The sequence below is a fragment of the Neofelis nebulosa genome, chromosome 9, assembly GCF_028018385.1.
Source record: "Neofelis nebulosa isolate mNeoNeb1 chromosome 9, mNeoNeb1.pri, whole genome shotgun sequence".
NCBI classification, from domain to species: Eukaryota; Metazoa; Chordata; class Mammalia; order Carnivora; family Felidae; genus Neofelis; species Neofelis nebulosa.
This window is the reverse complement of record NC_080790.1, coordinates 53,701,520-53,728,711: the sequence shown is the minus strand read 5'-3', so window position 1 is coordinate 53,728,711 and position 27,192 is coordinate 53,701,520. Positions and strand designations below refer to the sequence as shown.

The window sequence follows — 27,192 nt, the reverse complement described above, 5'->3', positions numbered from 1 at the left end:
CCCCAGGGCTCCCCATTCTCCTTTGTTCTGGAAGCCCCGCCCCTGCTCATCCCCGCCCTCCTGCCAGCATCCTGCCCAACAAGCAGGATTAGTGCCTCACCCTTCTGCATCCATCCTGGGACTGGTACAGGGCAGCCCACGGTGCAAGAAAGTCCATCCTCAGTCCGAGGGGACCTACTCAGGTACCCTCCCCAGCCTGTGTCCCAGAATATACAGGTGAGGACATGGAGTATGTTATGACATCCAGGTATCTGTCCTCAGCTGGAGAGGGAAGAAGGAGGGGAGGCAGGGACCAAAGGCCCATCAGCTTCTAGGCTGGGGAAGCCCCTTTTCCCTCAACCCCAAGTGACCACTTTGAACGGCTAAAGAAAAGGCACATGCATTCACTAGGCTCCTACTTTGTGCACAGCATGGGGTGGGTAGGTGTTTTTCCTACATTCTAAACCAAGCTTGGAATCCCATAAAATTCTCCAGAGAGGCAGAGAGAGGACAGTCCCAGAATCAACAATGCACAGAGATTGTTTTTTAAATGAGGGGACACACACACAAGCATTTGCCATGAACTCAATTGCTACAGTCATTTTCCCTCTTTCATCACATCCGATCCAGAGTCAGCACTTTGTGGGGGACCAGACCTCAGCCGGAGCAACCTTGTTAAGGCCCTACAGTGGGTTGGTGCCAACCCTGAACTTCTGGGAGGGTACACCGGGATCCAGATGGGCTCCAGCTCTGGGCAGACCCCATCCTCTAGCCCACAGTATTGTCTCCTCCCCTCCTGTTCCCTCTCACCTTCCAGGAACTTTCTAAGAGAGCCCCTTCCCCAAGTGCTACAGCCCTCCTTCTCCCCCCTCACCTGCTCATTCATGGAAAGAGCAGCCAGAGAATCTCACTCCCTTATGTTCTGAGAAGGGGAAATGTCCACCATGTTGGCAAAGCCAGTGGTGAGGTTCTGGAAGGCTTTGGATGGAGGAAGTTGGCTGTGTGATCTCTTGCTGAGGAGGGCAGGCTGCCTTGGGCCACCCCAGGGATTCCCAGAAGGCAGATCTGTGAGTCCTAGGGTTGGGGCCAGTCTGTGCAGAGAGACTGGGGCTATGGAGGTGGGGGGGGGGGGGGACCCACTTTCATGACCCCATTCAAATGGTCAAGGGGTCAAATGACCCCTCCATGGAGTCTTCTACTCTGTCTCTCACATGTGTGCCCACTCCCAGCCAAGCATGTGTTGCCGTGCAGTGTGCTGGGTCATTTGTAACTCTGTCTCCTGCAATGACGTGGAGTGTGACGTTCACAGAAACCAGACACATGTGACCATCTCCATCCCCCATAGAAATTTACTCTCAGGTCACCAGGTGTTCCCTGCTGGTCTCCAGGCCTGGCTGAGTGCTGTCACCAAACAGGAGGGATTAAGACAGGAAAGGAGCAGGAACAGCAGAACACCTGTAGCTCTGGGCTGTTTTTCCTGGCCCAGAGCCTGTTTCTCATCGGCTCCCTGTACCATTCATCACCCAGTGTCTGGCTGACTCCCAGAGGACCCTGGCCCCAGTCCTGCCTCTGGACAGTCCCAGGGTCCCTGGCCATACAGAACGATATGGCCCTGCTGCTCTCTCAGCCCCTTCCACCTGACACAGTGAGCTAGCAGAGAGGCAGCTGGGTCAACACCTCTCATCACAGCTGCCTGGCTAAGTAAGGTGGGGCCCTTGTACCATTCCAGAAGCCCAGAGGAGGGAGAGATGGAGTCACTGGGAAGGAGTCAAGTACAGGTGGGTCTCTGAGAAGATTGCACAATGAAAAACCTGCACCCAGAGAAATGGCCTGGCCACAATACCAGGAAGCCCCTTCCACAAGTGGACTTTTGTGGATAGATTCCCAACCCCTGGGATGGGTGTTGTGTTGTTCTGTGGTTCAGGGAACTGACCTAGTGGCTTCCTGGCTACCTGGTGTTCATCACCCTGCACACCTGGTCTCCTGGAAGTGGGAGTGTGTGAGGCAGCTGCATGTGACTGAGGGAGGGGAGAGGCAGGGTGGCTTGTCAGATGGCAAACTGCTAGATGCTCCAAACTAGGGCTTGTCAAACCATTGTGGTTGGCATGGAGTCAGACTTCCCCACTGCTCCAGATTAGAAATAGGTAGTCCCTGGGCCTTGGGCTGTGTTACTTCACTTGACTAGGTTTGCTGTTCACTTTGGCAAAGTCATTTCACATCCATCACCTCAGCAGCATCATGGTAAGCCGCAAGGCTGACCAGCCAGCCTTCCCCCAGGACTGAAGCACAAGGAGCATGAAGGGCTAAATGGCCTGTCTCAAGCCTGGGCTCATGCACTGTCCAATGCGTGCATAACATTTTGCAATACAGCCAGGGAAGTGGGAGCCTGGGCTCAGAGAGGCATGCGGATGGGTCCTGGGGGCTTGTGTTGTTGACGGCCTCTGGTGGGGACAGTGAGCTAATGGGAAGTGAGTGAGAGCTGGCTGTTAAATATTCAAGAATTCTGTAAGCCAGTTGTTAAACCAGTGGCAGCTTGAAATTGGACTTGGTGGGAATATTTACACCACAGACATACATTGGAAGATTCTTAACAAGGGCTTTTTTTTTTTTCCTGGAAAGCCAGCTGGTCATCACACCCCTGCATGGGGGCCTTTGTCACTCCCTCTCTCTGGGGCAGGTCAAACCCCACGGCCAGTGATTAACAACTTTATTGAAATCTCTACTCCTGCTCAATCACTTGGGCCGGAATCCCCTTTCTTGCCTACCTTGCCCTGTACACTTGCCCAAACAACCTTTACACTCCTGGGTCCTTTGGCTTAAGGCCATTGGCTTTCCTCAGGGAGGCCCTCCAGGCATTCTGTTCACACAGTCCCATCTGGAATCCCCAGGACAGAAGACCACAGGAGTCGCATGGTTACTAGGGGAGCTGGAAGGGCTTGAGTTTAGGGACCGGTCTCTGGCTAGGATCAGGAACATGGTGAAGTAACTTCTCAAATTCCCTTAACCCTTGGGAGAAGCCATACCTGGAATACCCCCAGGTATGAGTGGAATACCCCACTCAGGGACCTTGGAATTGCTATGCTAATGCTACAATGATGAGTTAAACCAGCTGGGGCAGGCCGGGTGCCATTGCCTCCTCCCAGAACCTAGGAAATCATTGCTAATTATTGACAAGTATAGGTATTGGGGCGGGAACACCCTCTTTATTATCCATTAGCATCTCCTGAGTGTGCTCTGAAGCAGGCACACCATACTTAACTGGAGAGGAGGTAAATCAGGGCAATAAACAGGAAGGACTTAAGGAGTCCCCACCCTCCACACCCCCTCACTGAGAATTCGGGGCTGTGAGCTCTGCTGCCCCAGTGCTGCCCCAGCAGCAGCTGATCCCCTTTGCCATCTCTTCCCCACAGGTAGTTGTGGTATGTGGCACAAGATCAGTAGAGGGCCCATCAGGGCTCCCAGGAACTGAAGCCCTTGATGGGCAGTGGGGGTCTTGGAGGGGGCGTGCACATCCCCAGGAGACTATTTTTAGCAAGAAGCAGAGAGACACCTGATGGTACCCGTGATGAGGTCCAGACTGAAATGTAAGGAGGACCAGGAGATGCGCAGGCCACCTGCTATAGCTCCTCTCTGGGCTGCCTCTGGCTAGCACCATACACTCCCCAAATCACCCCGGGAACTAGATGGGGAAAGAGCAAAGGGATTCAAGGACTTACCAAGGTAGTAAAGGAAGGCTGAGGGGAGAAAGGAGGTGCACACTCTCCAGCCAGGGATCGTGGGCGTTCAACCTATAAAGTCACATGGGGCTCCGCGCTCAGAAAGGCCAAGCTCGGTTTGACGTGCTGCTGCAGCTGTCTTGAAATTCCCAGTAATTTTGAACAAGGGGCCCTACACTTTCATTCCGCACCAGATCTTGTAAACTATGTAGCTGGTTTTTTCTCCAACCGATCTGACGGAGACTTCTTTTACATACACACACACTCACACACACACACACACACACACACACACACACACACACATGACACAAACATATACGTACACACACATACCCCTTACCTCACACCACACATATATAGGCTATCCACAAAAAAACACTCCCTTCACCCTGTACACACATTCTGTAGTCCAAAACCTATACCATCCATACACAGTCACACTACAGTTCTTATTTCAAAACAGCTAAGAAATTGTGCAACTTGCATATAGAATTCAGCTCCCACCTTTCATTTCACAGATGTATTTGCACACACATTTACACTGAGTATTAAAATCATATTTATTAGAGGCATCTGCTGTTTATTAGCCTCTGGGCACACTTGTTAGCTCAGAGAACTAGACAGGTCCCCATCACCATGGCTTACAAGCTAATGAAAACAGGATACAGATGTTTAACAGCCCCTTTTGAAGAGTTTAAGACTGACATGTATATGCAGACTGACCATGTGAAGCAGTCCCAGTCACAGCCACGCCACTCTGAAAGTGGGTCATCCTGCCCTCTGCCTCCCCCTGACTGTGTGAGGCCAAGGACATGATGTCCTCCCTTCTTCCTCTCTCTGGGTACTCACCACCATGAGCTGGGCCCCGACTGCCTGCCCCACTCCTGCACAACCCCCCCAGCCTAGGCTGAGGCCTGGGCCCTGGGGTTGGTGTGGGTGTGTGCATGTGTAGGGTGGGTGGCACAGCTCCTAGGAGCAGGGGCCACAGCTGCTGCTGGCATTCTGCTTCAGTGGGGCATGGCATCAGGTCTTCAAGCTGAAAAGAAGGGCAAAGATGTGAATGCTGCACAAAAATCTAATTAGGGATTCAGATCAGAGACCAAGAGGGTCTGGTGGGCTCTGAGCAAAGCAGGGCATATGGGGAAACCCAAGACACCAGCAGGTTCCTATTTCCAAACCACAAACCCTCAGACTACAAACACCGCTGTTCGGAGCAGGAACTACCCAGCACTCACACCAGTCATGGCCAAAGGTACTTAGGAAAGATAGTTTTTCCTTGACTGGTCCCCCTTCTTGGTCCCACTGCCCTGACTAAACGGTACTTCTGCCTGTAGGGCCCTTCCCCAGTTCTCCACTGTTCCAGAACTTCTTTTTTTCCCATTTGAATTGCCCTCCACCCTCCTTTGCCATCCAGTTCAGAAGCCCTCTAAGAGGAAGTCACCCAGCTTAGCCCACCAGTTGAACCCACTCTGTCAACAGGCAGCAAGATGTCTGGTGCCAATCGTGGAGGGTCCTGAAGAGTTGTGGAGGTGTTTAGGGAACAGCCATCTCAGGCCCCAATGCTACTGCCAGTCCTCCAGGCCCAGGGTTAGGGCCAGGGCCAACCAAGAGTTAGAACAGATTGCTGGCTAACTCCCTAGAAGTCCAACATGCCAAAAGTGGTTCTTTCCCTGTTTTTATCTTTCAATCAAATATGAGTATCACTTAAGATGTTCTCAAGGCCTCCCTGCTCCCCTCCTCACAGCCTGGCCCTCCCAGTTGGGTTCCCACCTTCTTCCCAAGTCCTGATGCCCCCACCCTAAACCAAGCCCTCATCTCTTCCTGTTCTGATTTCTGCCACCCTCACTCTGGGCCTAGGGGTTCCACCTGGCCAGAGGGCCTGGCTCTAAGGAAAGACCCTCTGCAGACCCCTACCTCTTCTCCCATCTCCATGGTCCCCTTCACTTAATTGAGTGGGAGAGTAGGATGTGTAAGACAGTCTAAACAGCCCTGGGGGCATTGGCCCACTTGTGACAATCACCCCTGAAATTTATGAAATGTTCAGGCAATCAAAATATACAGATTGGGTATTCTCCAAATACAAGTGGGCTTCTAATGACACCAGGAAACTTGGTTTAGAGCTAGATACATAGAGGACTTTGGTCCAACTTAAAATACCTCAAAGACAGCTTTGAACTGATCCTGAAATAGTTTTAATTACTGCTAATGATAATTGGTATTGTGAACGATGCAAAGCCTCAGAGCAAGGAACTGCTTCTTGTGAGTCCACTGCCAACTTAGATCTACTCCCAACTTACAGAAGACAGGGGGACAAACAGGGGGCACCTTCCCTCTGGCATGTTGAAATGGTATCTTTTCTTTACCATCTGGAAGTAGGGGGAGGCAGGAAAGGGAAGAAGGAAAAAACGGCAGAGACCTAACATGTATAGAAATCCCCAGGTTATTGGTAGCGGCAGTAACATACATTTATTGGGCACCTATTGTATTCTAGACACCATGCTGGTGGGTGTAAATTAATATAAGGCAAGAGACTGCAGCATAGATGGGACTGGGCAATGCCAAATAAATGGGCTGATTCAGTTCCATACATATTTCTTGAGGCCAGCTGTGCCTTACGTTGAGATGAATCAGCGGAGCCCTACCCTCAGAGAGTGCTCAAGTGAGTTGGGGAGAGAGGCTCAGACACAGATGTCCCAAATCCAGAGATGAGTGTGGGAGGCAGGCAAGATGGTGGGTCAAGGAGCACTGGACAACTCATCCCACAGAAATCAACCAATATTACCCAAGAAAAACAAAAATGAGAGGAATGTTAAGAGGAAACCTGAATTAGCACTGAAACCAAGGAATGAGGGCACCCACAAACCACAAACTTGGATCAATTGTTGCTCTCTGCAGTCTCTGTGGAGGGCTTTGGGGGTGAGGGCCCTGGGACTGAGCCAGTTCATATGGACACACCAATCAGGAAGGTTTTGAGGAATGGGGTTATTTTCTGGGTAAAAGAAGTCCAATTAAAAATATGTACATAAGGGGCACCTGGGTGGCTCAGTCAGTTAGGCATCTGACTTCAGCTGAGGTCATGATTTCGTGGCTTGTGAGTTCGAGCCCCACATTGGGCTCTGTGCTGACAGCTCGGAGCAGGGAGTCTGCTTCAGATTCTGTGTCTCCCTCTCCCTCTGCCCCTCACCAATTCACACACACACTCTCTTTCAAAAATAAATAAATGTAAAAAAAAAGAAACAGTTATCTTTTAAAAATATATGTACATAAAATCACAGAAAAAAAAGACCGGAAGGAAATACACCAGAAGAGTGATAGTACTTACTTTGGGGTGGTAGGGTCATGAATGATCTTAATTTTCCTCTATATACATTCTGAGAACATATTCTCTAATAAGAAAAACATGATTTAAAAATAAAGAAACTTGTCCTTGCAATTTCTGTAAGCTTAAAATTATTTCCAAATAAAGTTTTCAACCAGGGATATATGGGAAATCTCTCTGTACCTTCTGCTCAATTTTGCTGTGAACCTAAAACTTCTCTAAAAAAATCTATTAAACAATTTTTTTTTTAAGTTTTTAAAAAAGTACTTACGGGGGGGGAGGGGTCATACAATAATACTGACAATCATTATAATCACTGAAGTCTAATGATAAGAGGGTTCGTTTGAGTTTCCCACAACCTTTGGGCGTGTTTGAAAATTTTCCACAGTAAAAGGTAAATTAAGTAAACTAAAGCTCTGTGCCAAGACCCTCTCCAGCCTGGTCTGCCCAGTTCTCGACCCAGAGCCTGCATTCTAGATGTCACCCGGTCCTGGGCACCGGAACCACTGGTCCCCCAGGACTGGCAGTCTCAGCTGTGTCTCAGGATGCCTGCTCAGCTGCAGAGATTCTCAGCTGACTCTTGCCAGCAGGAGTGGCCTGCACACTGGGCCCCAGGCTGTGGGCTCAGCACACAGCCCTGCTCTCCTCAGTCCCTTCCCTTTCCCCATGGCAACAACACCAGCCTTGCCCCTAGCACACCAGAGGCATGCCCCTTCCTGCCTGTCTGCCCACCTGCCCACCCAGCCTATTGCAGATCTCTCTGTCTTGTCACAGGTTCCCCTCTCTCATCCAAGTCAACGTGCACCCGTGTCTCACATCCTAAAAAAATAAACCCCTCACGTGGTCTTGGTCTATGACCAAGCACTCTCCTTGGTCAATGACTCCTTCTCTCCTTCTTTCCTACTTCTGGAAAGGCTGGCCTACACTCAGGGCATTGGCATGTTGATGGTGGGGCACACAGGGCCAAAGCCCAGCCCGCATCCTCTGGCCAGGCCAGCATGCTGGGATGAGGGGGTTAATCTGCCTGGAGGCAGGGGACCCCTTTCTGATTTGCACAAAGGTGCAGCCCTGCTTCCTCCCTGCCTCACTGTGTTACCCCACTCTCTCCCAAAGCCTCTGGCTCCTGCCCCACCACCCACCTCTGCACCCTTGATGGTGCATCACTGGCCTCCCAAATGGCCACATCCCATGGCTCCTTCAGGGAATTTGGTTTTCTGAAGCATTTGCATGACTGGTTTTCCCCCTAAGTCTTTTCTGCCCCATTGGCTCCTGGGACCCAAATTTCTGGATCTTGTGCCTCAAAGACCACTCCCCTCAGTCTCTCATGAGCTCCTTTCTCCCTGAGGCCCCCTTGATAGTGCTTTCTCCTCACTCTGCACTCTCCCCAGGCTGTATCCCTGGCCTAATCTCTCTGCTCTATTCCAGCAGAGAGATTCCATTGTCATGCCCACCTATAGGTGCCATTTTCTTTTCTTTTTTCTTTTCTTTTCTTTTCTTTTCTTTTCTTTTTTCTTTTCTTTTCTTTTTTTTCTTTTCTTTTCTTTTTTTTAGTAATCTCTACACCCAACATGGGGCTTGAACTCATGACCCTGAGATCAAGAGCCGCACACTCTACTGACTGAGCCAGTCAGGTGCCCCTTTCAACAGTGAACATGTTATCTTGTCCCTCGGACCCTCTCGGCCCCCTGTGTTCTTTTTCTGGGCAAAAGGTACCATCACCCAGCCAGTTTCCTGAGTCAGCCACAGTGGGGGTCACCCTTGCCTGCTCCCTTCTCTCAGTGCCCAATCCAATCACGGACGGGTGGCCAAGTTCTGCTAGCTCCTCCTGAGTCTCCCCCCTGCACCCCCACTGCCTTCCTTCAGGCCCAACTATTGCAGTAATGGTCCTGCAGGTATCCTCTCCATCAATCTACTCTCCTCAGGCTGCCAGAGTCGTGAGATGTGGGAACATTCATGTCATCCTTCTGCTCAAAATTCTCCCATGGCTCCTCATCCCAAAATAAAATCTCAACTTACAACACAGCGCATGAAGTCCTCCTCCCTAATTCATGCTCCACCTATACCAAGTGGCTCATGGTTCCCCAAACATGATGGGCTTTCTTGTGCCTCTTTATAAGATCCTCACTTGACCAGGCTTTTTCCACATGCCTGTTGTTCTGGCAAACCCCAACTCTCCTCATCTAAGGAACTGCCACCTCTGGGAAGTCTCCCTGATTTCCCTGGCAGACTTATGGGCTCTGTCCCCTAAGCTCCTATCACAGGTACTACAACTCTTATGCTATCTGCAAGTCCCCAGTGGCATGACCCAGGCCCTCTTGGAGTTGGACACACAATCTAGGCATGAAAGTCATGGTCTTTCTGACTTTGCTAATACTGTTCCCTCTGCTCATCCATAACCTGGACGTCCTCCAAACCCAGCTCACCTTTGCTCGTTTCCCAGGAAGCATTGCCTGCTGTTCCTCAGCAATCACTCTCCCCCTTACACTTGGAACACCAGGCCTGGCAATGTCATCTTTATCTGCAGACCAGTGGCACTCAAACATTTTTATTTACTGTGATCATAGAAAGACAGACATTTTCCATCATACGCTAGTACAAACATGCATTATAATATATGAAATATATAACTAAATGAAACAAAAATGTATTTACTACATGTAATATAATCTGATATCTTCTATTTCACTTGACTTCTTTTTCTTTTTTTTTAACGCTGGTAATGACACATGTAATTAAGTTCCACAAACCAGTCCCCACCTACCATCTGAAACCTCTGCTACAGCCAGCACGGATCACTCAGGGTTTCTAGCAGAGGAGCAATGTGATTAGAAGGATGGGTTAGAACAGTGCTTCTCAAGTGTTCTAAGGGGAAGGACTGATTTTCTAAGTTCCCAGTCTGCATGTACTTTATGTTTTAAAAGTACAATAAGAATGAGTTATTAGGAAACAAAGTCACGAAGAAACTTACAAAATGCAAGCCAATTCATTATCATTCGCTTTCAGTAGACACTGTGGAGTGGTGGCAAGAATGTGCTGGCTGGCAAACACCAGACGGGCCACAGGCTGAGGAGGCTTTGCCAGTACTTTTGATGCCCTGAAACCCTTGCCAAGTGGCTGGCCACACCTACCCTGCCGATCTCTGTCCTGAAGAGATTCCTATTTGCATAGTCTAAGGGGCTTTGCCAAGGAGAGATGTGCCACTGTGCAAGCTCCTGCCTTGTCAACAGAGCCTAGCTGCCTCAGTTTGCATCCTGACTCAGCCGCTAACTGGCTCTGGGCCTTGGATAAAGGACTTAACCTCTCCCAGCGTTGATTTCCTCCAGGATTGTCCTGGGAGATAAAATAGCAATTCTCACTGCAGGGCTTGGCCTATGGCCAAAATCTAGGTCACTCCCCCACCTTGTAACCCACATGGTTACAGTTCTGCCACTATGATCATCCCCTGGCTTCCTGAGTCAGCCTCATCCTCCCAGGTCCCTTCTCTGTGTCCCTCACTGATCACTTGGGCCAAACCTTCACCCCGCCTCCGTTCCTCACTTGTCTGCCTCTCACTCTCAGGACACAGCTTGCATCCTACTTGGCAGAGGAAATAGTGAAGCCCAGCTGCCTCCCACCCCAGATTCTCCTCACCCCTGCATCCTTTCTCAGAACTCTCTACCCCTCCAGCCTAATCCCTGTACCTAAGCCTCACTTACCCATCCCTCCTCTCTCCATTGATGGAAGCGTCTTTCCATCGATGAGTCCCTCCCTCTTCTGGGAATCTTTCCAAAGAGTCCAATCTGGTCTCTGGTCTCTCCTCAGCCTAAGGCAATTTGCCCAGTGGTGTGCTGGTAAATATATAACAACAGGCCCTCTGGAGGAAAAAATGCAGGCACATATGAGTTTATTGTAAATTTTACTGACATAAAATATGTTTAGCAATTTACAAGTAGTAGTAAAATATACAGTAGTCTATACTGTAAATCGCATATAGTAAATTGAATCTTACAGAATACTTTCATTGATTTTTACCAACCTGCTAAGTCCATAACTAACCTATAATTGTAATTGACAAATGAATATAGTTCTAACATGAATATTGGTTGATATTTTTGCTTGTGCCAACTTACTGGTTGAAACAATGAAAGTGAAACAATGAAGATACATGTTGCAACTTCACTCCTTTGTCAATGGTATAAGCAACTTCTTTACTGAATCAGGTAATATTTTTTGAATACTGGAAGAACATCTGCTCAATTTCTCTGTTCCATTCACAATGTAATAGCTACAGGTACAATATGTATATAAGTTCAATGTGCATATTAACATTTTCTCCATAATTTTAAGTCTAGACAGTCAACAAAACAATAAATCAAGCCCTGATGTTTGGTGTTTATCAATTTCCATGGAGCAAATATTCCTACCATGGCTGATTTCAAACTACCAATGTGATGCCTCCGAATGCAGAGTTAGGAAGAAAAACACAGTAACACAACATCATATAGTATATTCATAGATATAACAGATGTAAATCATCTTAAAAGCATAAACAAAATACTCTGAAATCCTTAGAAGTGATGAGTTTCTGTTTTTAATATAATTTACTTAATTGTAATTTTATATAATTTAATTTTTAAAAAATAGCCAAATTTAACAATTGTCTCACAAAATTCCTGAATATTTAACTTCAGCTCTTAGGATCATCTGAGCACACTTGGATCTGACCCCATCCCTCTAGCTCTGCCTTGAACTCACAAAGCTCTCCAAACCTGATGGTCCCTTCCAACGTACATTTTTCATGTCTTTTTTTTTTTTTCAATATATGAAATTTATTGTCAAATTGGTTTCCATACAACACCCAGTGCTCATCCCACAAGGTGCCCTCCTCAATACCCATCACCCACCCTCCCCTCCCTCCCACCCCCCATCAACCCTCAGTTTGTTCTCAGTTTTTAAGAGTCACATTTTTTCATGTCTTATAAGCAAAACTGAACTCATTCTCCTGCTCTCGAATCTGCTCCTCTCCAGGCTGCCATTTTGGTGAGGGGCTTCACCACCCACACAGGAACTCAAGCCAGAAACCATGGAATCACCATCCCACAACCCTCAAACCTCCTCTGACTGCAGGTCATGGCCATCCAAGCCCCACTGGAGTCTGCCCCTGATCTTTGTCCCTTGGCCTGCTGCTCTGCTCACACCCCCATCACCTTCTTCCCAGTCCCCCACAGCGTGGCACTGCCCGCTCCTGTCCATCTTCCTCATGGCATCAAAAGCACTCACTATGTCCTGCTCTGTTCTGTACTCAGCAAAGTCAGGCTTCCCAGAGCCCAACAGTCATTGCCCCTTGTCCCATCTCTCCAGATCCACCTCTGGCATATCCTGCATACTCAACCTCTGCCCTAGCTGCAGAACTAGCTGCAGTTCCCTTAATGCATATCACTCTCCCAAACCTCCATGCCTGGCACATACCATTCCCTGTCCCTGAAATTAAAATTCCTGCTTCACAAATTCTTAAGTCATTCTTTTGGACTCACCTCAAATATTATCTCCCTAGTGAGCACCCCCTACTCCAAGCAGAATTCATTCATTTGTTCATTAATGCATTCCTTCATTACTAATTTTTATTTATCACTAACTATGCGCCAGATTCTATGCTAGGTACTAAGGATGCAAAAATGAGCCAGGCTCTTGGAAAACTCTAATAGGAGAAATACAACTAAGGCAATCAGCCCCCTGATAGAGCTCTGTGGAGGGTTCTGGGGAAGAGCAGAAGGGGGACACCTTTACAAAGGCTCCTGGGAGCTGTAGCCCTTGATCTGAGCTTTGTAGGCAGGAGTTAGCTAGGGGAGGAATGTGAGAGAGTGCTCCAGGAAGATGGTGCAAAGGCCCTGAGGCATGAGAATGCAGGCCACTATATGTGATTCAGTTTGGCTAGCCTTCAAGGGTCAAGAGAAGACCATGAAGGAAGGCAAGACCAGATCTAGAAGAGTTTTAACTGGCACATGGAGAAAGCTTGATAAATAGTGATTCTGACAGTGATAAAGGCAATGGGGAGCAATGGAAGTCTTCCCAGTCTAGAATTACAGGCCTTTCAGAAGGATCAATTTGAGAAATAGAAGGGAGAGATACAGGGTAAGAATCAAGACGCTGGGTGATAGAATTGGCCACTGGGTTCTCAGAGCAGCTGTGGTGGCAGTTTTCCTTGGAAGCCAAGATGACTGGACTGAGATGTGAGGAAGGAAAGGGGTGTTCTAGGTGAACAGGGGGGATCATGAGTGAGGCACACAAAGAGATCCCACTTACCCATCAAGAGCCCAACCTGCAAACTTGCCTTTCCTTTCTTGTCACACTACCTTCCCTCAGTTTTTTTTTTTAATGTTTATTTATTTGGAGAGAGAGAGAGAGAGAGAGAGAGAGAGAGAGAGAGAGAGAGAGAGAGAGAAAGTGCACATGCATGAGCAGGGAAGAGATAGATAGAGAGAGATAGATTCCAAGCAGTCTCCATGTTGTCAGAGCACAGCCCTGAAGTGTAGCTCAATCTCACAAACTGTGAGATCTTGACCTGAGCCTAGATCAAGAGTCTGACACTTAACTGACTGAACCACCCAGTAGCCCCTTCCTTTAGGTTTTTAAAGGGGCCTTGCTCCCTTTAGCAGAGGGCCTTTGACCATGCTGTTCCTCTCCCTGAAGAGCTTCCCAGCCTCCTCCCCCATTCTTCAGGAAATTGGTATGTTTGGAAAGCACCCAGAATTACTTGAGGAAAAGGATCTGTTTGCAGCAGATACATTTGAATTTGCCAAGAGACTTTACTACCAGTTTCACTCACTTAGAGACAGAAGCCAAGTCATGGTTTTCTCCCTGTGGCCCATGTCTTCATAAATAAAACTTGGGCCGTGTCCTTCACTGTGCATCACACAAAGCAAATGCCCAAAAATTATTTGCTGAATGAACAGTCAGATGAATGTAAGGGCCCGGCCAAGGCTGCGTATATAATGTACCCCTAACCTTTTCCCCATGGTCAGTGAACTTGTTTTCGATTAGAATTTCCAGATGTCCTTAGGGCCACAGGCATATATGTTGGAGACTGCACACCTCAGGACACAAAGGGTTATACCTGTTTTTGCTCAGAAAGTAGAGGAAGTTGCTAAATGGACCAAAAGAAGAACAGCATGCTTGCTGCTGTCCATCTCTCCTCTGGTCCCCAGCTGTTGCCTCATGGAGGGTCAAAACAGGCCAGATAAAACCTGTCCGACTCACAGCTCCAAAATAACAGGAGTTAGAAATGTGACCCAACCGAGGTTCTGTCCCACCCAGCCCTGTTTCTCCCCACTCTGCGGCCCAGGGAGGCTCTGACCCAGGACTGGCCACCTCAGGCCTGCCCCATTCCTGCACCAAGTTCCCCAGATTTCTGTTTTGAGACTCTATTCTGATCTCTCATGAGATCCAAATCTGTGTTCACTTTTGGGTAGTGGGCCCGGTTTTCATCTTCTCTGACAAAAAGTCAGGTGAAAAAAAAAAAAAAGAAGGGGCGCCTGGGTGGCGCAGTCGGTTAAGCGTCCGACTTCAGCCAGGTCACGATCTCGCGGTCCGTGAGTTCGAGCCCCGCGTCAGGCTCTGGGCTGATGGCTCGGAGCCTGGAGCCTGTTTCCAATTCTGTGTGTCTCCCTCTCTCTCTGCCCCTTCCCCGTTCATGCTCTGTCTCTCTCTGTCCCAAAAATAAATAAAAAACGTTGAAAAAAAAAATTAAAAAAAAAAAAAGTCAGGTGTAAGTCAGGGAAGGATGGAAACCTATGATCCTCCCACCCCTGCTTCTCCACCCACTAGCTTCTCAGAGGAGCTACAGTAGCGACTGTCCTTAAAAGCCAGACTCAGCCCCACAGTACCTCCCTCTCTCCAATCTGATCTTGGTGATGTAGCAGTGTAGATGAGCAGTCTTCACCCTCATCCCAACCCCAGAAGGCGGAACCAGCCAGGACTCAACCCCAGAGCCAATGAGGTGGAGTTGGGAGCCCTCATGCAGGCCATGGGACCTGAAGGAGACTGATTCTCTCCCACAGAGCAGAGACCAACCAAGACCTATCCCTGGATATAGAACACATCCTTCCTGGAACCTGATACAGGGCCTTTGCCCAGAGGTGATTTTAGACTATTATGTATTGAACGTTCTCCAGAATTATTTGAGTGAATGAATGACTGATATTAACACTGAGTCAGGAAGCCATCAAAACCTGTATACTTCTGGGTTAAGAAAGGGGCAGTCATGCAGACCCCCTTCTCCCTCCAGGTTCAGAATGTCACAGTCAGTAAGATGGCATGACATCTCCTTCCCGCATGGGCACAAGTTACCTCTTCCCCATACTTCATTCCCACTTTCCTCTTTGTCACTGTGCCCTGTGCAAAGCATACATGGAGAGCCCTAACCCAGATCAACCTGTGTGAAACTGTCTGAGGACAGGAAGTCTAGAATACCTCCCATAAAACACACACACACACACACACACACACACACACACACACACACAGTCTGTCTCTCTCTCTCTCTCTCTCTCTCTCTGAAAAAGCACAAACTGGGCAAAAATCTGGGAATTCAATTTCAACAAATCATTTTTTTAAGTTAGGGGATTTCCCAGTCTCTCAAAAGAAAATTACACCCCCAGACAAACATATATAAGTAAAAAACATAAAGACACTGGCAGCAAGCCAGTGGGTGGGAAATCACCAGCAAGGGGATCTCTGTTCCCCTTAGAGTTCTATAATTGTTCCAAAGCCATTGTTCCTGCTCCTGCAACCAACCATACTGTAAGTTGTGTAAGACGCTGTCGAAAGAGCACAGGGCTGAAAGGCAGGAACCTCAAGTTCCAAACCCACAACTGCCCCAAGTAGCTGTGTGACCTTAAATGAGCTCCTTAGCATCTCTGGGTTGTCCTATTTCCATCTATAAAATTACGGATGTCCTTTAAATCTTCTGTCTTGGATTTCAACTATATTCACAGTTCCTGGCCCAGCGCCACCCAGGAAGCGATTAACAAGTACAAATGAGGAGAAATGGTCCAACACGATTTTTGCTTCAATATAACCTCAATATGAATTAAGATACCATTTCCCAACAAGTTCATCAGGGAAGTTGCACAGAAGGCATCTTTGGAAGGTCACAATGTCTTGGGATTTTCTCCTTTTCCATAGCCAATTTTTAGCCCATGGCATGAAAAAGAGAGAAGTAGGAGTAACTCTGTGGGGACAGTGAAGGGATTAACTTTACAGAACCACTAAGGCAGAGGCTTGCTTGTGTCAGTCTGAGCTGCACCACTCCAAGCCCTCTTGGACCTGTCTCTAGGTAATGAGCCCTAAATGTGGGTCCCTGCCGTTGAGTGGCAATGACAGTGTCATGTGTCTGCCCAGGGAGTGGATGTAAACCCAAACATCATCAACCCCACCCCAGCCCAGGCTAGGGTACTCTCAGACCACTTTTGCATGAACACAACTAGTGCCTGTCCCCAGCCACTGGAGAAAGGAAGACAGCCCTTTGCAGGGTTGGCATGCAGCCAGGGTCCCGGGCCTTAGTCCAGGTAGCGACCCCAAACTCAGAATACTTCCTCAGAATGCTTGCTCTCATCTCCAGAGAACCCTAGGGAGAGAGTCCTTGTGTTCCTCCCAACACTCTCTCCATCTCTTCAGCATCCAGGGAGACACAAGCACCTGGGAGTTGTTTGTTTCAGGGTGGGTTTTCCTAGGTTAGTTCTGAGGATGGTCACACAGTGTTCCCAGGACATTTGCCTTCTGGTCCCCTCTGCATCCCTGAGGGGACATAAGCCAGTGGGCTAGAAAGCTTGGCTTCAGAAGGACAGCTCTGCCCCTCACCTACCATGTGGCTGTGGGAAAGCTACTTGACCTCTGTTTCCTCTTTCATGAAATGAAAGTTATCTGGACTGAATGAGCACTCAGGCCAAGCCCAGAGCTAGCTCATATTTACTGTGATGATTACACAGACCTACAAGAGAAACCCTCATAGATTAGACCAACAACAGGCCTCAGGGAAAATCCGTCAGAAATGCTGCTAAAGGGGTCCTGGTCAGGTCACACGATAGGGACCAGGAAAGGTCAAGAATGTCAAAATAAAAGAAAACCTTGCCCCCTCCCAGGAAGACTCTGGGATGGTGAGTGTCCAGGGCTGCTTTAGAGCTTATGGAACCCATCCCCTCACTGCACAGCTGAGGAAATAGCCTCAGAGACAATGTATGGCATGCCTGAGGACCCACCACAGGTTTGTGACAGTATTTGGACAAGAGGACATATCTTCCAATTTCTTCTCAGTGTGGCCAGATTATTTTCTCAGACATTAATTTGTGTTTAGATGACTGCATTTTTTTCTTTTCCTTCTCATTGCAAGAAAGTCTTAGATCTGTCTTTTTTTGAGTTTCAGAACTAGACAGAAGTCACCCTGGGCCCTTTTCTCCTTTGCACCTATTTTCCTGAGCCTGAGTTTCTTGCAGACTCAGAGGAGTGTCTTGAAGGCCACCCTGGGAGGGAGAAAATGAAAGTAGAGAGGGAAGTGGGGCCCTGAGGAGTAGGAAGAGAATCCAGACCAGTGCCCTGCACTTTCAAGAAGCAGTGGGCCTCAGAGGTGGGAGGTAGGGTCCAGGGCACAAAGCCTCAGGCATGGCCTGAGAGCAGAGTCTGAGCCTCCCAGGCTACCTGGGCCCATGAGACAAAGCACAGCCTACAGAAGTACCTCTTTCCTGGGCACCATGAGCCTCCTGGATTCTGGGGTGACCCTTATCAGGAAGGGGCCTATAATGATAGCAATAGAATTTCCTCCCCATCAATACAATTGGAGCTCAGGGTTAGAACTGAGTCAATCCCAAGAGCATTTCTTGTCCTTCTGGGATGGTGAATTGAGATTCATACTATCCACATAAGGCACTGCTCAGTCCCCTTCATGACATCATTCCCTATAACTGTATCACCCACCTGTACAGTGCTTTACAAAGTGCTTCACAACAGTCCATTCAGTCCCTGAGATCCTCACCATTAACCAGATGAAAAAGAGAGAGCCCAGAAAATGGACCAGATTTGCTCAAGTTCACATAGGTGGTAAAAGAACCAGGACAAAATCCTCATTCTCCTGACTACTGGACAGAGCTCTTTATGTCACTGCCTACCCAGTACTGCTCTTTGTACACAGCTGGCCTCGGGTTACTAGCAGAGCCTGCTCTCTCAGAGAACACACCTCACTGTCACCCAGGTTCCATAGCTCAGGGCAGGCCTCTTCAGGAGAAACAAGGCCTGCAGGGAACATCCGGCAGTCCAACCCTTCCTGGGTGACACTGCCTTGGTGACTTTGCAGGATGCAGTGATGACTTTCTAGATGCTTACCTGACACTGGCTGTATGTCAGCTTGAATTGAAGCTAAAAGCTTAGACATTGACAAAACCCCCTATCAATGATTGGGAAATCAAAAACAAAAAGTATAAGTGATTACCACACAGATGAAAAGAGTCTATAAACCCACTAGCCATTAAAAAATGCTCAACTTGGATGCCTGGGTGGCTCAGTCAGTTAAGCATCCAAATCTTGATTTTGGCTCAGGTCATGATCCCAGGGTTATGGGATTGATCCCTATGTCAGTCTCTGTGATGAGCATGGAGCCTACTTGGGATTCATTCTCTCTCTCTCTCTCCCTCTCTCTCTCTCTCCCCCCACCTTGGCCCCTCTCTCTGGCTCACACTCCCCCCCCAAAAAAATTTTTTTTTAATTATTAAAAACAATGCTCACTGGATGCCTGGGTGGCTCATTTGGTTATGCGTCCAACTTTGGCTCAGGTCATGATCTCATGGTTTGTGAGATCGAGCCTCACATCAAGCTCTGTGCAAAGAGCACAGAGCCTGCTTCGGATCCTCTGTCTCCCTCTCCCTCTCCCTCTGCCCCTACCCTGCTCACACATGCTCACTCCCTCTCTCTCTCAAAAATAAACATTTAAAAAATGCTACCTTAAAAAATGGGCAGAAGACATGAAAAGACACTTTCCCAAATAAGACATCCAGATGGCCAACAGACACATGAAAAGATGCTCGGTATCACTCAGCATCAGGGAAATACAAATCAAAACCACAGTGAGATATTACCTCACACTTGTCAGAACGGCTAAAATGAAAAACACAAAAAATAACAAGTGTTGGTGAGGATGTAAAGAAAAAGGAACTCTCATGCACTGTTGATAGAATGCAAACTGGTACAGCCACTGTGGAGAACAACATGGAGGTTCCTCAAAAAGTTAAAAATAGAACTGCCCTATGATCCATTAATTACACTACTGGGTATTTACCTGAAAAACACTAATTCAAAGGGATACATGCTGTTTATAAGCAGCATTATTTACAACAGCCAAATTATGGAAGCGGCCCAAGTGTCCATGGATAGATGAATGGATAAAGAAGATGAATGGATAAAGAATGGATAAAGAAGTGTAATATTATTCATCCATAAAAAAGAATGATATCTTGCCATTTTCCATAATGTGGATAAATCTAGAGGATATAATTCTAAGTGAAATAAATCAGTCAGAGAAAAATAAATACCACAAGATTTCACTCATACGTGGAATTTAAGAAACAAATGAACAGGGGCACCTGCGTGGCTCAGCTGTTTGAATGTCAACTCTTTATTTCAGCTCAGGTCATGATCTCGCAGAGAGCAAACCTGCATCCATCTGTGCTGGGCATGAAGCCTGCTTGAGATTCTCTATCTTTCCCTCTGCTCCTCCCCCACATGTGTGCTCTCTTTCTCTCTCTCTCTCTCTCTCTCTCTCAACAAACAAAGAAACAAATGACCAAAGAAAAAAAGACAAACCAAAAACCAGACTCTTAACTCTAGAGAACAAGCTGATGGTTACCAGAGGAGAGGCGTGGGAGGGGATGGGTGAAATAGGTAAAGGGGATTAAGAGTACAATTATCTTGATGAGCACTGACTAACATATGAAATTGTTGAATCACTGTACTGTACACCTGAAACTAATATAACACTATGTTAACTATACTGAAATTAAAATTAAAAAAAATTTTTTTCATTTTTTTTTTTTAATGTTTATTTTTGAGAGAGAGAGACAGATCACGAGCAAGGGAGGGCAGAGAGAGAGGGAGACACAGAATCCAAAGCAGGCTTCAGGCTCTGAGTTGTCAGCACATAGCCTGATGCAGGGCTGGAACTCACGAACTGTGAGATCATGACCCGAGCTGAAGTTGCACACTTAACCGACTGAGCCACCTAAGCGCCCTGAAAAAAATTTTTAATTAAAAAAAGAAAGAAAAAATCCAGAAAGAACAATATTTAAACTTTTTAAAAAATGTTTATTCACTTTTTGAGAGAGAGAGTGTGTGCACAAGTGGCGGGGGCAGAGAGAGAGGGAGGGGCAGAGAGAGGGAGACACAGTATCTGAAGCAGGCAGCACAGAGCCTGACGCAGGGCTCAAACCCATAAATGGGGAGATCATGACCTGAGCTAAAGTCAGATGCTTACCCAACTGAGCCACCCAGGTGTCCCAGAAAAAAAACAGTACTTGAAAAGTGACAGGGGCACCTGGCTGGCTCAGTGGGTAGAGAATGTGACTCTTGATCTTGGGGTCATGAGTTTGAGCCCCACCTGGGGGCTTACTCAAGAAAATAAATCTTTAAAAATGAATAAATTCATTAAAAATTAAAAAAAAAAAGAGTGACAAAACATTGTTTCCAAAACTGTATGCTTATTTCTATAGCTGGCATCATAGCATTTACATTACATTTATCATTTATGAAGTTTTTTAACTTCCTGCATATATGATCTAATAAAATATTCATATACTTAAAAAAAGAAAAAAGAAATGCCCACTAAATTCACACTATTATTGCTGCTGTAATACCTATTAGCTTGGCAAAGTCCTTCCCCTATACTACTGGTGGGAATATAAATTGACACAACCTTCCTACACAAACATCAAAAGCCTTGAAAGTATTCACATGCTCAAATACAACATGGTATCCCAGACTGGATCCTGGAATGGATAAAGGACATCAGTAAGAAAACTAATAAAAGTCAAACTCAGGGGGCATCTGGGTGGCTCAGTCAGTTAAGCATCTGATTCTGGGTTTCAGCTCATGTCATGATCTCATGGTTTGTGAGGTCAGGCTCTGCACTGACAGCAAGGAGCCTGCTTGGGATTCTCTCTCTCCCTTCTCTCTGCCCCTCCCACTGAAGCTTAGTTAATAGTAATGTACCAATGTTAACTTATTAGTTTTGATGAATATACTCTGTCTGGTTAGATAAGATATTAACATTAGAGGAAGCTGTGTGAAGGGTATGTAGGAACTCTGTACTATCTTTGCAACTTTTCCATAAATCTAAAATTGTTTCAAAACAAAAGGTTTATTTCTAAAATGTTTATAGATTCTTTTACCCAGAAATTTCAATTTCTAGGATTTTATCTCAAATCTTATCACAGATGTATGGAGCACCTGGCTGGCTCAGTCAGTAAAGCATGCAACTCTTGATCTTGGAGTCTAGGTTGGGGGCATAGAGCTTACCTAAAAAACAAACAAACAAACAAACAAACAAACAAACAAACCCCTTAAAAAAACCACAACACCTAGCACATTAAAAAAACACCTATTAAAAAAAAACCCACAAAACTTATCAGAGATGTAGATGGACATTTACATACAAAGATACTGCACCACCTGTGATAATCGCAAAAATGTGGAAATTATCCACATGTCCAAGAATAGCAGGTTAATTACATAAATTGTGATGTATCTAATGATGACAGAATGTGGTCAGAAACAATATTACAATATTTGTTGACATGAAAAATGCTTACAATAGAAAGTAAAGTGAAAGAATTAAGACACAAAACTGTATCTATTTTAAGCTTAATACAATTTTTTAAATGATGTACATAAGCAAGATATGAAGAAATACACAATATATTAAAGGTAGTTATTAATGGGTTATATAGAGAATCTTATTTTCTTCTGAGTACATTTGTATACCTTGTAAATGTTCTACAATGAACATATATGGGGTTTTTGTTTGTTTTTTTGTTTCTTTTTATTTTTAGAGAGAGAGAAAGTGCAAGTGGGGGAGATGGGCAGAGAGAGAGAGAGAGCCTTAAGCAGGCTCCACGCTCAGCACAGGGCTTGATTCCACAACCCTGGGATCATGACCTGAGCCGAAATCAAGAGTTGGACACTCAACTGACTGAGCCACCCAGGTGCCCCATGAACATATGTTTATAATCCAGGAAAAAAAGGTATCAAAAATCCCCAACCCACAGCACTTCCTCAAAAATTTAAGCACAGAATTATCATATGACCCAGCAATTCCACTACAAGTATATATTCAAGAAAACTGAGAACATACATCCACAATAACACTTGTGCATAAATGTCCATAGTGATATTATTTATAATAGCCAGAAAGTAGAAACAATCTACACATCCATCAGGGTAAATAAAAGTGGTATATCCATACAATGAAATATTATTCAGCACTAACCAGAAATGAAGTACTGACACTTGCTGCAACATGGATAAACCTTGAAAACACTAAGTGAAAGACACTAGACACAAAAGGCCATTTTTTACAGGATTCCATTTATATGAAATGTTCAGAATAAGCAGATCCACAGAAACAGAAAGTAGACTAGTGGTTGCCAGGAGCTAGGGGATAGTCTGTAACTACTAAAGGGTCCAAGGTTTCTTTTTTGGGTCATGAAAATGTTCTGCAATTAGTGATGATGGTTGCACAACCTTGAGAATATACTAAAAAACATTAAATTGTATACTTTAATGGGTGAATTTTGTGGTTTGTGATTATCTCTCAAAAAAGGAAGGAAGGAAGGAAGGAAGGAAGGAAGGAAGGAAGGAAGGAAGGAAGGAAGGAAGGAAGGAAGGAAGGAAGGAAATTTCCCTGTCCAAATGCTACATTTCACTGCTTCTCATGATTTTCTTTCAAAAAACTGTTTTCTTACCTTTAAATAATGCTCAGGCTGGTGGAGTCCAACTGGCCCACCCTCCAGGCCAGGCCTGTGTACGCAGAGCAGACAGCCATCCATTTATGTGGTGGAGAGAATCCTCAGAAAGTGATTGTAATTGTGAATCTCCCCCCATCAGTTCCTTCCTTCCTCACTAGTTCATTCACCTGTCTGTCCATCCTTCCCTCCCTCCTTCCCTTAAGCACTACAGCTATACTACCCAGGGGGCCCCCACAAGGAGGAGCTAATCCTTATAGTTACCCTCTGAAACCGACACTCTGTCCTTTTATATCTCCCCGATAAAATACAAGTTTTCTGGGATTTTAAATTTACCACAACTGTGGAAATTAACTGATCTAACATACAGCAGTCTGAAAAGACAAGAGATACAGAAGAGAGAAGCTTTAACAGGGGAAAGGGGAAGGGGAAGTCTTGCAGCAGGCAATACTGGAATACTTGGAATGGACAAGCCTTGGTGAGGTATGAGGGCACCGGCGCTAGGAATCTTCCAGGAGAGAGGGGAAGACAGGGCACAAAGGCAAATAACTAATCAATCCTGAGAAGATAGGCCTGCTTCTTTCCCTTATTGGGCCTGAGACTGTTTGCCATGAAATCTTACACCTCTGAAGTGTGTCCCTCACACCTAGAGGCCTTTTAGATACCCCGAGTAGATGGCATTGTTGTGGAAGAATACTGGGAGCAGAAAAGGGGAGAGGAGGAAAGCAGAAAATACTGGCAAAGCTAGGGTGTCAGTCCCTCCCTGGGGCCCTGTGGAGGGCTCAGTACTTAAGGACACTTGGCAATTCTCAGTATTTGTCTCTATTTGTCTCAGTTGAGCCTTCTCATCCTACTGGAAACCCAAGATCTCCCAGCAGCCTTCCTAAGAACACATTTCTTGCAGGTCTGGGACAAGAATAGAGTAAAAAGAAAAATCAACATTGAAAAAGTAAAAGAAGGAAAAAACAAATGGAAATTTCAAAACTGACCGGAGGCTCTTTTCTGTAGGGTGTATAGAACTTTGTAAACAGCAGGTGAGGACTTGGGTCTGGAACTCCTGAGAAGGATTGGGGAGGAGGCTGGAGGCTCCGGAGCAGGGCAGTCCTTTGGGTAAAGATGCCACCCTCCTGCTCAGGGTGGGGCTGGGCTGGGCCAGCAGACAGTGTGTTGAAATTAAAAATTGATGGAGGAATTTGAACAAAGTCGGTGGGGGAAGTGGTAGTTTGGCACATGAGGGCTCACCTAGCAGGCCTACATACATAGACCACCAGGGTAGAGGTGGGCGCTGAGGATGGAAGGGGAGTCTCATGTGTGATAGTCAAAAGTTCTGCCTGTCTAGCAGTCTCCCCTCCTTTCTTCTGGATACAGCACCTCACTTTTTTCTTTTTTTTTAATGTTTATTTTTGAGAGAGCATGAATGGGGGAGGGGCAGAAGGAGGGAGACAGGATCTGAAGCAGGCTCCACATTGACAGCAGAGCCCAATGTGGGGCTTGAACCCACGAACCATGAAATCATGACCTGAGCCGAAGTCGGATGCTCAACCGACTGAGCCACCCAGGCACCCCAGCACCTCACTTTTCAGAAAGAGAACTCCATCTCCCTCAATCCCCCACGAGACTGTTAGCACAGGATCCAGACCTGCCAATGAGACTGTCTCAATCACACAAAGAGGCTGGCACTGCCTCTACCCAAATGCAGCCTTCCTTTTCCTGAAAATCCAGGCCCAAGTTTCCTGGCCTTCCTGAAGCCTCAGAGTCGACCCTTTCTTCAAGGCTATGAGCTAGGATTCTTCAAATAAATGATCTTTTTTGGCTTATGTTAGCTGGACCCTCACTGACACAGCCTAAGATACATGATGCTATGGTACTAATAATTCTCATTATTTACTGAGTGTCTACCATGTGCCAAGAATGGCATGGGGCCTATCACATGTATTAACCTAACTCTCATTCCACAGATGCAGAAACTAGGACTCAGAGAGATTAATACCATGTCTGGTAGTTCTAGATTTAAAGGAGATGAAAAGGCGATTCAGGCCCACTTTGATCTAGCTTCCAAGCCCAGGTTCATTCTTTCTCCTTCCTTCCTTCCTTCCTTCCTTCCTTCCTTCCTTCCTTCCTTCCTTCCTTCCTTCCTTCCTTCCTTCCTTCCTTCCTTCTTTTCCTCCTTCTTTTAAATTTGGATATTGGGGGCAGAGAGCTTAGTTAACCAAATTCCTCAGTTCCTGGCCCTTGAGCACCAATGATCCTCTCCCTGTTTCACTACCTAAGTTTTTCCCACCTCACCACGCTACCTTCCGAATGCCCAGCATCACAGCTCACACGTGACAGGGTCTGACCCCTCCCTAGTAGGCACTCCAGATATTGGAATTTGGTATTTTTTTTCTCCTTGAGGATCAAAATCTAGTTGGACCTGAGAAACTTTTCCAGGTGACTCTCCAGCACTCCCACCCAATAGCCAACCTATTAGCCTTATTACTGGTTCAGCTCTGGGCTAGACTGAGATGTGGGATTGATAAGAAAGGGAAAGACTCAGTCTCTACCCTCAAGAAATTTAAAATTCACACATTGGTCCACTCCACAAAAACATACGGAGACCTGACCTCATGTGCCAGGTCCAAGGATAGAAGGATGAATGCAACAGTCGCTGCCCTCTGAGAGCTAAGAGTCTACTAGGGGAGAAGACAATTAATTAGACTTTTGTCACAAGGCTATGGTAGGGGAGATGCAGCAAAGTGGGACAGACAGAATCCAGACCTGGGCATGGCTCAGATAGTAACATTAATCCAAGAAATCATTACGAAATATAAATCTGTAAGTACATTTATTTCTGCTCATTTGCCTCAGCATCTTGCAGCAATGGTGGATAGAATTTTCATCACTTGGGGGGCCTGGGTGGCTCGGTAGGTTGAGCATCTGACTTCAGCTCAGGTCATGATCTCGCGGTCCGTGAGTTCGAGCCCCGCGTCGGGCTCTGTGCTGACTGCTCAGAGCCTGGAGCCTGTTTCAGATTCTGTGTCTCCCTCTCTCTCTGCCCCTCCCCTGTTCATGCTCTGTCTCTCTCTGTCTCAAAAATAAATAAACATTAAAAAAATTTTTTTAAAAGAATTTTCATCACTTGGAGGGAAAGTGTGGGCCGGCTAGAACTAAACTAAAGACAACGTGGCATGCAGTAAATTAAGTGTGAGGAGTTCAGGGAGACACCTCAGAGAAGGAAGCAGTCATCCTAGACTAGACCTGTGAAGACTGGGATAAGGGAGTCCTGCCTATCGAATGGGGCACAGATGTCCCCATACAGATACCTTCACTGGAGAAAACAAACAGGGTATCTAATATAAATCCCAATCAAAAGGCACAGCATAGGGGCACCTGAGTATCTCAGTCAGTTGAATGTCTGACTTTAGCTCAGGTCATGATCTCACAGTTAATGAGTTCAAGCCCTGTATTAGGCTCTGTGCTGACAGCTCACAGCCTGGACCCTGCTTCAGATTCTGTGGTCTCCCTCTCTTCTCTGCCCCTCCCCCACTCTCATTCTGTCTCTCTCAAAGATAAACATTAAAAAAAAAAAAGGCACAGCAGATAGGAGTCATGGTTGGGCTGCTGCTCACATGGGTAACTTTTTACATGGCCCAGGATAGGTGGCAGTGGGGGCAGATTAGCTAACAGTGGTGAATGGTCTTCCTACACAGCCTAGCTGCCAAGCAGGTAAGAAAGCAGCACTGAGAACTCCCACCACCACCTCCCCCATCAGGTTAGGCACAAGTGTGCCCAGGACAGTCTGTTCACCAAAGGCTGCCCCCTGGGGAGTAGGTCGAGGCCACCCAGATCAGCAAGTGCATGTGGGGACTCTAAAAGGTTCTTTAACTTGGGCCGTGGTATCCCCAGCCCAGCTGTGTTGAACAGCAAAAAACCCACACTTGTTAGTGGGATGACAGTTTCCCAGACCTCAACCAAGCAGACCTCAGGAGGTGGTTCTGACATCAGTCCCCAGCCCCTCCTCACTCAGGGCCTGGGGACCACTTGACCCAGATGATCAGGGACATGAGGGCCATGAGAAGCCCCTCCGGGGGCCTCACAGCTGGCCTCATGCTGACTTGAACACACTGATTGGGGCCCCTGCCATGTGTGTCTCTCACTGGGAGCCAGGAAAGTAGGAGGGGATTGTGAGGTCACTCAGTGGGGAAGACTTTTGTCCTGT

The 27,192-nt window shown here is 46.7% G+C and overlaps 1 long non-coding RNA gene across 4 annotated transcripts in view; it reads right to left on the bottom strand.

Annotated features, from left to right (window-relative positions):
- Positions 1-4,233: 4,233 nt before the first annotated feature.
- LOC131484962 (uncharacterized) overlaps positions 4,234-27,192 on the bottom strand; it is a 106,391-nt gene continuing 83,432 nt past the window's right edge. Inside the window, exons 7-10 of one of the 4 annotated variants that reach the window (XR_009248536.1) lie at positions 11,127-11,281; positions 10,713-10,870; positions 7,021-7,084; positions 4,234-4,734 (exon numbers count right to left, since the gene is read on the bottom strand). This is a non-coding gene — a long non-coding RNA (uncharacterized LOC131484962). Of the gene's footprint in view, positions 4,735-7,020; positions 7,085-10,712; positions 10,871-11,126; positions 11,282-21,424; positions 21,550-27,192 lie in introns of those variants that run through there. The other 3 variants (XR_009248533.1, XR_009248540.1, XR_009248546.1) reach the window with 3 other exon arrangements.